At 40.4% G+C, this 8,926-nt stretch overlaps 1 pseudogene; it reads left to right on the top strand.

The window, feature by feature from the left end:
• Window positions 1–7,995: 7,995 nt before the first annotated feature.
• On the top strand, window positions 7,996–8,616 carry LOC112297682 (small ribosomal subunit protein eS8 pseudogene; annotated as a pseudogene).
• The last annotated feature ends 310 nt before the right edge of the window (window positions 8,617–8,926 follow it).

Below are 8,926 nucleotides of genomic sequence, written 5' to 3' on the forward strand. Positions count from 1 at the left end.
AGGTAGAAGGGTGCCAGTCACTTACAGGAAGTGGGGGAACTGATGGGAAATGGGGCAGAAGCTGAGCAAATGGCATTGTTCCCTCTCTGACCCCACCTACATGTACACCTCCACAAAGTGGTAAAGCCAGTTGCACTGCCCTGGCAAATACCTAATGCTCCAACATTTACAATGTAAAAGATACACTGACACGGGGAGTCAAAGCAGCTCTATTTAATACACAGAAATACAGGGAGGCTGCCAAATTGAGAAGATAAAGAAATATGGCCAAAATGAAAGAACATATCAAAACTCCAGAAAAAGAACTAAGCAACACAGAGATAGCCAACCAATCAGATGCAGAGTTCAAAACACTGGTAATCAGGATGCTCAGAGATATGACTGAGTATGGCCACAAAATAGAGGAAGAAGTGAAGGCCAAGTGAAATAAAGTGAAATTTCACAAAGTGAAATAAAGAAAAAATATAGGGAACCAACAGTGAAGGTAAGGAAGCCGGGATTCAAATCAATGATTTGGAACAAAAGGAAGAAATAAACATTCAACCAGAAAAGAAAGAAGAAACAAGAATTCAGAAAAAATGAAGAGAGGCTTAGGAACGTCTGGGAAAACTTGAAAAGTACCAATATCCAAATCTAGGGATGCCAGATGGAGAAAAGGAAGAACAAGCAATTGAAAACTTATTTGAAAAAATAATGAAAGAAAACTTCCTCAATTTGGTAAAGGAAATAGACATACAAATCCAGGAAGCTCAGAGAGTCTCAACCAAGTTGGACCCAAAGAGGACCGCACCAAGACACATCATAATCAAAATGCCAAAGGTTAAAGATAAAGAGAGACTCTTAAAAGCAGCTAGAGAAAAGTAGAGAGTTACCTACAAAGGACTTCCCATTAGACTGTCAGCTGATTTCTCAAAAGAAACCTTGCAGGCAAGAAGGGACAGGCAAAAGTATTCAAAGTGATGAAAAGCAAGGACCTACAACCTAGATTACTCTAGCCAGCAGAGCTATCATTTAGAATGGAAGAGCAGAAAAAATGCTTCTCACACAAGGTAAAGCTAAATGAATTCATCATCATTAAGGAATTATTTATTATATGAAATGTTAAAGGGACTTATCTGAGAAAAGAAGATCAAAGCTATGAACAGTAAAATGACAACAAACTCACAACTATCAACAACTGAACCTAAAAAAACAAAAACAAACTAAGCAAACAACTAGAACAGGAACAGAATCATAGAAATGGAGATCACATGGAGGGTTATCAGTGGGGAGGGTGAAGGGGGAGAATGGGGGAAAAGGTACAGGGAATATGAAGCATAATTGGCAGGTACAAAATAGACAGGGGGATGTTAAGAATAGTTTAGAAATGGAGAAGGCAAAGACCTCATATGTATGACCCATGGACATGAACTAAGGGAGGATTGCTGGAGGGAATGGTGGTACTAGGTGGAGGGGAGCAGAAGGGAAAGAAAAATGGGACAACAGTAATAGCATAATCAACAAAATATGCTTAATAATTAAAAAAGATGAATGTATTCCACCAATAACAAAGACATAGAGTAGCTGAATGGATCAGAATACCTGACCCACATACATGCTGTCTACAAGAACCCCACAGCAGAACAAAAGATCTACACAGATTGAAAGGAAGGGAAGGGAAAAAATTTTTCCATCCAAATGAACTTGAAAAAAAAACCTGAAGTAGCAACACTTATATTAGGCAAAATAGACGTCAAAACAAAGGCCATAAAAAGAGAAAAAGAAGGTCATTACATAATTCTTAAGGGAATAGTCCATCAAGAAGATATAATCATGTAAACATATATGCACCCAAAATATGAGCTCCTAAATTTATAAGGAAAGTCTTGGAGGACTTCAAGAATGACATCAACAGCAACACACTCATCTTAGGGGATTTTAACACTCTATTGTCAACAATGGACAGGTCTTCCAAGCAAAGAATCAACAAGGATATTGTGGCATTGAACACTTTTAGAGAGAATGGACTTAATTGATATATACAGAAACTTTCACCCCAAACAAGAAAATATATATTCTTTTCAAAACTACATGGAACGTTTTCAAAATACATGATAGACCATATAGTAGGACACAAAACAAGCCTCCATAAATTCAGGAAAATTGAAATCACATAAAGTATCTTTTCAGATCACAATGGCTTGAAACTAGAAACTGAAGCAGGGTGCAGCCAAGAGGAGGGCCCCAAGAAGGGATTTGTAATGGGGTGCAGGACTCGGGGTGTCCAGGAAATATTAGAAAAATGAGTATAGGATGTCCTCACCCCCACAGGCCTGAGCCAAGGGGGATGGGACACATGGAACAGGGCCATTCAGAGCTGTTTTGGGTAGCAAGAGCTTTGCAGCTAACCCCAGGCACAGTCATTTAACATATCTATAACCTTTAACTGGTTTCATAGATATGTTAAATAGCTGTGGCCCTGCTTTGAGCCAGGGAGATGGGAGTGACTTCCACCCACGATGGGACTGGGAAGCAACTCCCCCTGGTTACAGGGCCTGCGTGAGAGCTTGGAGATGATTGGCTCCACGCCATGGGGCCACACCTGCCCAGACTTACTATGGCAGCCCAGTAAAGCTGGAAGAATACAGGGATGCTGGCAGGTGTAGCTGACGGTAGGAGGAGTCGGAAATGGGGCTGCAAAGGAAGATGGGTGCTGGGATTTAAACCTAGGCCCGGCAGCCATAGGAAGAAGAGACCATGCGGCTCTGAAGTAAAGAAGAGGAGACCATGCGGCTCTGAAGTAGAAAGGGAAGACCACGCAGTTATGAAGTAAATGGGGGAACCACGAGGTTCTGGAGCAAGTAGATAGATAGAGGTCCATGTGGTTCTGAAGTGGGGAAAAGGACCACGCGGTTCTGAAGGAGAGTAGAGAGGACCACGAGGTTTTGGAGTGCTTCTTCTTGCCTAGTGGCTTAGGCAGCAGGAGAGACTTTGCAGCCATAGAAAAAGGGGAGAAAGGACTCTTGCTGCTGGGCCATGAGAAGGTGCCACATGGCTTTGGATTAACTGGAGATTGCAGCAGCCACCCAGCTGATGGTGCCGGGAGCCTGAATCACGGACTTCTACTTCTTTTCCTGAGACACGGTACCCTGGACTGGGCACAGGGAGAGGGAAGGACTGTGCATCTGTGGGTATTCTAGAGGACTTTAGTATCTTATTGAAGACATTAGGTCATTATTCTAAGTTTGTGTAACTTTTAAATAAACAATTCCTTTCCTTTTCACCAGTCTCTGGCATTGGCGGGCATTGCGAACCTAGCAGGTGGGTGTGGGGGAAGGAACTTCCAGAGACAGAAAGGGGGAATCCTTTCTGTAATAATTTATCGTGAACCACCCCCACCCTCTTGCTCTGTAACAAAACCAGCCTCAAGGAAAGGCACAAAAACATTAAAATACATGGAGACTGAATAATATGCTTTTAAATGGTGAATGTGATGCGGATCCTGGCCAGCAGGATCCTGTGTTGTGTCAGTAATAGACAAGTACACATGGACTACCCAGTCCCGTGGAGGAAAAGGGATGGCACCACCATTCTGTCAAGAGGAGAGTGCTTGGACCCTGCCTTGACAGGCTTTTGTTGCTTTTCTGGGCACATTACATTGAGGATGATCCTCATTTACTACCACAGGTTTGCTTTAGGCAGTTACAGAAAACAAAGGAGAGGGCGTTACTAATTACATAAAAGAGGAAGGATATTTGCAAATGTAAAGGGAAAAGTGGTTAAGCTGGTTACACTGGTTCTTGGAAGGTTCAGCATGGATTTTAGGAAGTTACTTTAGTTTGCTGCCTCAATTCAGGGTGAGGGAGTTTTAGCAAAAAGCAAATCTCAAAGGGGCCTAGGTACAATGAGGGCCTGATTCCCCACGGGAGAACCTATCCATGGGTGCAGGTCCTGTGTGCTGGACCTTGCTCCCCACTGGCCTTTCTGAGTGGGAGCTGGGCCCACGCCACGTAGAATGGTCTCCTATATGAATGGGTTAACAATGAGACCAAGGAAGAAATCAAGAAGTATCTGGAAACAAATGAAAATGAGCACACAACAGCCCCAAACCTATGGAACACAGCAAAATCAGTCTTGAGAGGGAGTTGATAGCAATATAGGTCTACCTAAAAAAGATAGAAAAATCTCAAATAAACAACCTAACCCTACATCTACAAGGACTAAAAGAACAACAACAAAGCCCAGAGTGAGTGGAAGGAAGGAAATAATCAAGATCAGAGCAGAATTAAGTGACACAGAGACTAAAAAAACAACTAAAAGGATCAATAAATCCAGGAGCTCATTCTTTGAAAAGAAAAACAAAATTGACCAGCTTTTTACCAAATTTATCAAGAATACAAGAGTGAACACCCAAATAAATAAAGTCAGAAACAAAAGAAGTTACAGCCAATACAACAGAAATACAAAGGATTGTAAGAAATTACTATGGAAAACTATATGCCAAGAAATTGGACAAGCCGGGTGAAATGGACAAATTTATAGAAACATACAATATTCCAAAACTAAATTAAAAGGAAGCAGGAAGGATGAATAGACCAATAACAACTAGTAAAATTGAAGCAATAATCAAAAAACTCCTGGCACACAAAAGCCCTGTATCAGATGGCTTCACAGATGAATTTTACCAAAAATTTAAAGAACTAACTCCTATCCTTCTTAAACTAGTCCAAAAAATTCAAGAAGAGGGAAGACTCCCAAACTCTTTTTATGAGGCCAGCATCACCCTAATTCCAAAACCAGATAAAGACACAACAAAGAAAGAAAACTACAGGCCAATATCTATGATGAACATAGATGCTGAAATCCTCAACAAAATATTGGCAAACCAGATCCAGCAATACATTAAAAAGATCATACACCATGACCAAGTGGGATTCATACCAAAGATGAATGCAAGGATGGTACAATATTTGCAAATCAATAAGTGTAATACACCACATAAACAAAATGAAAGACAAAAATCACATGATCATATCAATAGATGCTGAAAAAGCATTTGACATAGCTCAGTACCCATTTATGATAAAACATTCAGCAAAATGGGAATAAAGGGAGAATAACTTGCCATAATAAAGGCCATATAAGAGACACCTACAGCCAACATCATACTCAATAGGCAAACACTAAAAGCTTTTCCCCTACGTTCAGGAATAAGACAAGGATGTGTACTTTCATAACTTTTATTTAACATAGTATTAGAAGTTCTAGCTACTAGAACTTCCAGACTTTACTTTACTCTACCAGACAAGTAAAAGAAATAAAAGGCATCCAAATTGGAAAGGAGGAAGTAAAACTGTCATTATTCGCAGATGACATGATAGTGTACATAGAAAACCCTACAGTCTCCACCAAAAAACTACTTGACCTAATACATGAATTTGGCAAAATAGCAAGATACAAAGTCAATATTCAGAAATCGAAGGCATTTTTGTACACCAACAACAAAATATCAGAAACAGAAACTAGGGAAAAAATCCTGCTCGCTATAGCAATGAGAAAAATAAGGTACCTAGGAATGAACTTAACTAATGAGGTAAAATCCTGTCCTCGGAAAACTACAGAATAGTGAAGAAAGAAATTAAGAAAGATACAAATAAATGGAAGCATATACTGTGTTTATGGGTTGGAAGAGTTAACACAATTTAAATGTCCATACTACCTGAAGTAATCTATAAATTCAATTCAATTCCTATTAAAATACCAGTGGGGTATTTCACTGATCTAGAACAAGTATTTCAAAAATTTATATGAAACAAACGAACAAACAAAAAACCCAAATAGCTTCAGCAGTCTTGAGAAAGAAGAAGAAAGTAGGAGGGATCACAGTACTTGATATCAAACTATACTACAAGGCCACTGTAGTCAAAGCAGTCTGGTACTGGCATAAGAACAGACACATAAATCGATGGCACAGAATAGAGAGCCCAGAAATAGGCCCATGTATTTATGGTCAATTAATATTTGACAAGGGGGTCATGAGAATACAATGGAGTAAAAATAGCCTCTTCAATAAATGATGTTGGGAGAACTGGATTGGTACATGCAAATGTACCTAGAAAAATGAAACTAGACCACCAAATTATACCATACACCAGAATAAACTCAAGATGGATAAAATACTTAACATAAGCTGCAACACCATAAAACTCTGAGAAGGAACATAGGCAGTAAAATTTCAGATATCCCACACAGCAATATTTTTGCTGATATATCTCCTAGGGCAAGGGAAATAAAGGAAAAAATAAACAAACAGAACTACATCAAATTAAAAAGTTTCTTCACGACTAAAGAAAATATCAGCAAAATGAAAGGAAACCAACCATATGGGAACACATATTTACCAAAGATACCTTGGACAAATTTTGATCTCTTAAATATGTAAAGAACTCACATGACTCCACAGCAGGAAGACAATCCAGTTTAAAAATGGGCAAAGGACCTGAACATAGGAAGACATACAGAGGGCCTATAGGCATATGGAAGGATGCTCAGCATCTTTAGTCATCAGAGAGATGCAAATTAAACCCACAATAAGATAACACTACACATGAGTCAGAATGATTATCATTAACAAATCAACAAACAAAAAGTGCTGGTGAGGATGTGGAGAAAAGGGTACCCTAGTACACTGTGGGAATGCAGACTGGTGCAGTCATTGTGGAAAACAGTATGGAATTTCCTCCAAAAGCTAAAAATGGAACTGCCTTTTAACCCAGTGATACCACAACTGGGATTATACCCTAAGAATCCTGAAACACCAATTCAAAAGCACTTATGTACCCCTATGTTCATAGCAGCATTATTTATAATAGCTAAGTGCTGGAAACAACCTAAGTGCCCACCAGTAAATGAATGGATCAAAAAACTGTGGTACATTTACACAATGGAATACTACACAGTAGAAAGAAGGAGCTCCTACCTTTTGCTATAACATGGATGAAACTGGGGAGTATTATGCTAAATGAAATAAGCTAGGTGGTGAAAGAAAAATACCATATGATCTCATTTATAAGAGGAACCCAATGAACAGAACAAAACAAAACAAAACAAAAGCAAAATAGACTAGAGGCATGGCAAGAAGGAACAGACTGACAGTGACCAGAGGGGAGGGGCAGAAGGGTAAAGTTGGAAAGAAGGGGAAGGGAGTAGCGTAGGAAAATATATGGATGACCCATGGACATGGACAACAGGGCTGGGATTGACTGTGGGAGTGGGTGGTGAGTTGGGTGGAGGAGGGCAAAGGGGGGAAATTGGGACAATTGTAATAGAACAATAAAATATTTAAAAAAATAAATTAAAACACATTCTTCTTGCATAAATCCTGCTTCAAGGCCTTCATACTTTCTGTTTCTTCAGTGTGAAATGTTCTTCCTTAGATCGACCCCCACCCCATCTCCTTCAGTCTCTCTCAGACAGCACATCATCAGAGAGCCCCTTCCTGATCATTGCTATGAAAAACAACTTTTTTCCAACATGTCTCTTATTCTTGTTTTTATTGTCTTTATAATGAAGACATAATGTGCAAGATAGGCTCCACCCTGCCTCAATCTAGGACACAAGTTCTGTGCTAGCAGGCAATTTGTCCCCTAGTCCATCTCCAGCTCCTGGACAGAACGAGTAACACACACGAGTGAATGAATATTATTTGGCAATAATATTAGGCAATAGTGAAGGTAGGTTGTTTTGTTGTCCATTTCCATACCTTTGGACTTAGTAAAAGTTACAAGCACAGTGACAATGTGTTATAAGACCTGATCAGCATTTCTCAAAAAGTCATGTTATAAGACCAGCTCCATCACATGAAGAGCAAGATTCTAAGCTTTATCTCAAACAGAAAAATCAGAATCTCTGAAAATGAGGACTGGAAAACAAACTTCCTTGGAAAGTCCTTAAAATTCCTGAGAGAATACATTTCAAAAGGAAGCCCTTTTTTCTCTTTCCAGCTGGTGCCAAGCCATGGGCATCTCTTGGGACAACTGGCACAAGTGCCGCACGACTGGGGCCAACAGGAAGCCCTATCACAAGAAATGAAAATAGGAGCTGGGGCGCCCTGCTGCCAACATTAAGAGTGGCCCCTGACACATCACACAGTTCATGTGCGAGGAGGCAACAAGAAGTACTGAGCCTTGAGGCTGGACGTGGGCAACTTCTCCTGGGGCTCAGAGTGTTGTACGAGCAAAACAAGGATTATTGATGTTGTCTACAATGCATCCAACCACGAACTGGTCCGGACCAAGACCCGAGCGAAGAACTGCATCGTGCTCATTTATAGTACACGGTACCAACAGTGGTACGAGTCCCACTATGCACTGCCCCTGGGCCGCAAGAAGGGGGCTAAGCTGGCTCCTGAAGAGGAAGAGATTTTAAGCAAAAAACCGATCAAAGAAAATTCAGAAGAAATATAAGGGAAGGAAAAAGAACGCCCAGATCAGCAGTCTTCTGGAGGAGCCGCAGGGCAAGCTTCTTGCATGCATCGCTTCAAGACCAGGCCAGTGTGGCCGAGCAGATGGCTACGTCCTAGAGGGCAAGGAGCTGGAGTTCTAGCTGAGGAAAATTAAGGCCCAGAAAGGCAAATAAATCCTCCTCCTTCATTTCTTTCTTTCATGTTAAAAAACCAACAACAACTAAAGACTCCTGTAATAAAGGTGTTCATTCGGGGGGTTGGGGTGGGAAGGGGAAGCCCTTTTCAGGTCTCTGTAATCTAGTCCCGAGCCCCATCTTAATTTTCTTCACTCAGGACATACCCTTTGCTAAATTCCTATACAATAACCTCCATGATTTTCCCTGAAGATATTCCACCACACATACTTTGTTTCTTTCAAAATTTTTTTATTTATTAATTTGAGAGATAGGAAAGAAAAGAAAAGGGGAGAGAGAGAGAGAGAGA

Source organism: Desmodus rotundus, chromosome 5 (assembly GCF_022682495.2).
Source record: "Desmodus rotundus isolate HL8 chromosome 5, HLdesRot8A.1, whole genome shotgun sequence".
NCBI classification, from domain to species: domain Eukaryota; kingdom Metazoa; phylum Chordata; class Mammalia; order Chiroptera; family Phyllostomidae; genus Desmodus; species Desmodus rotundus.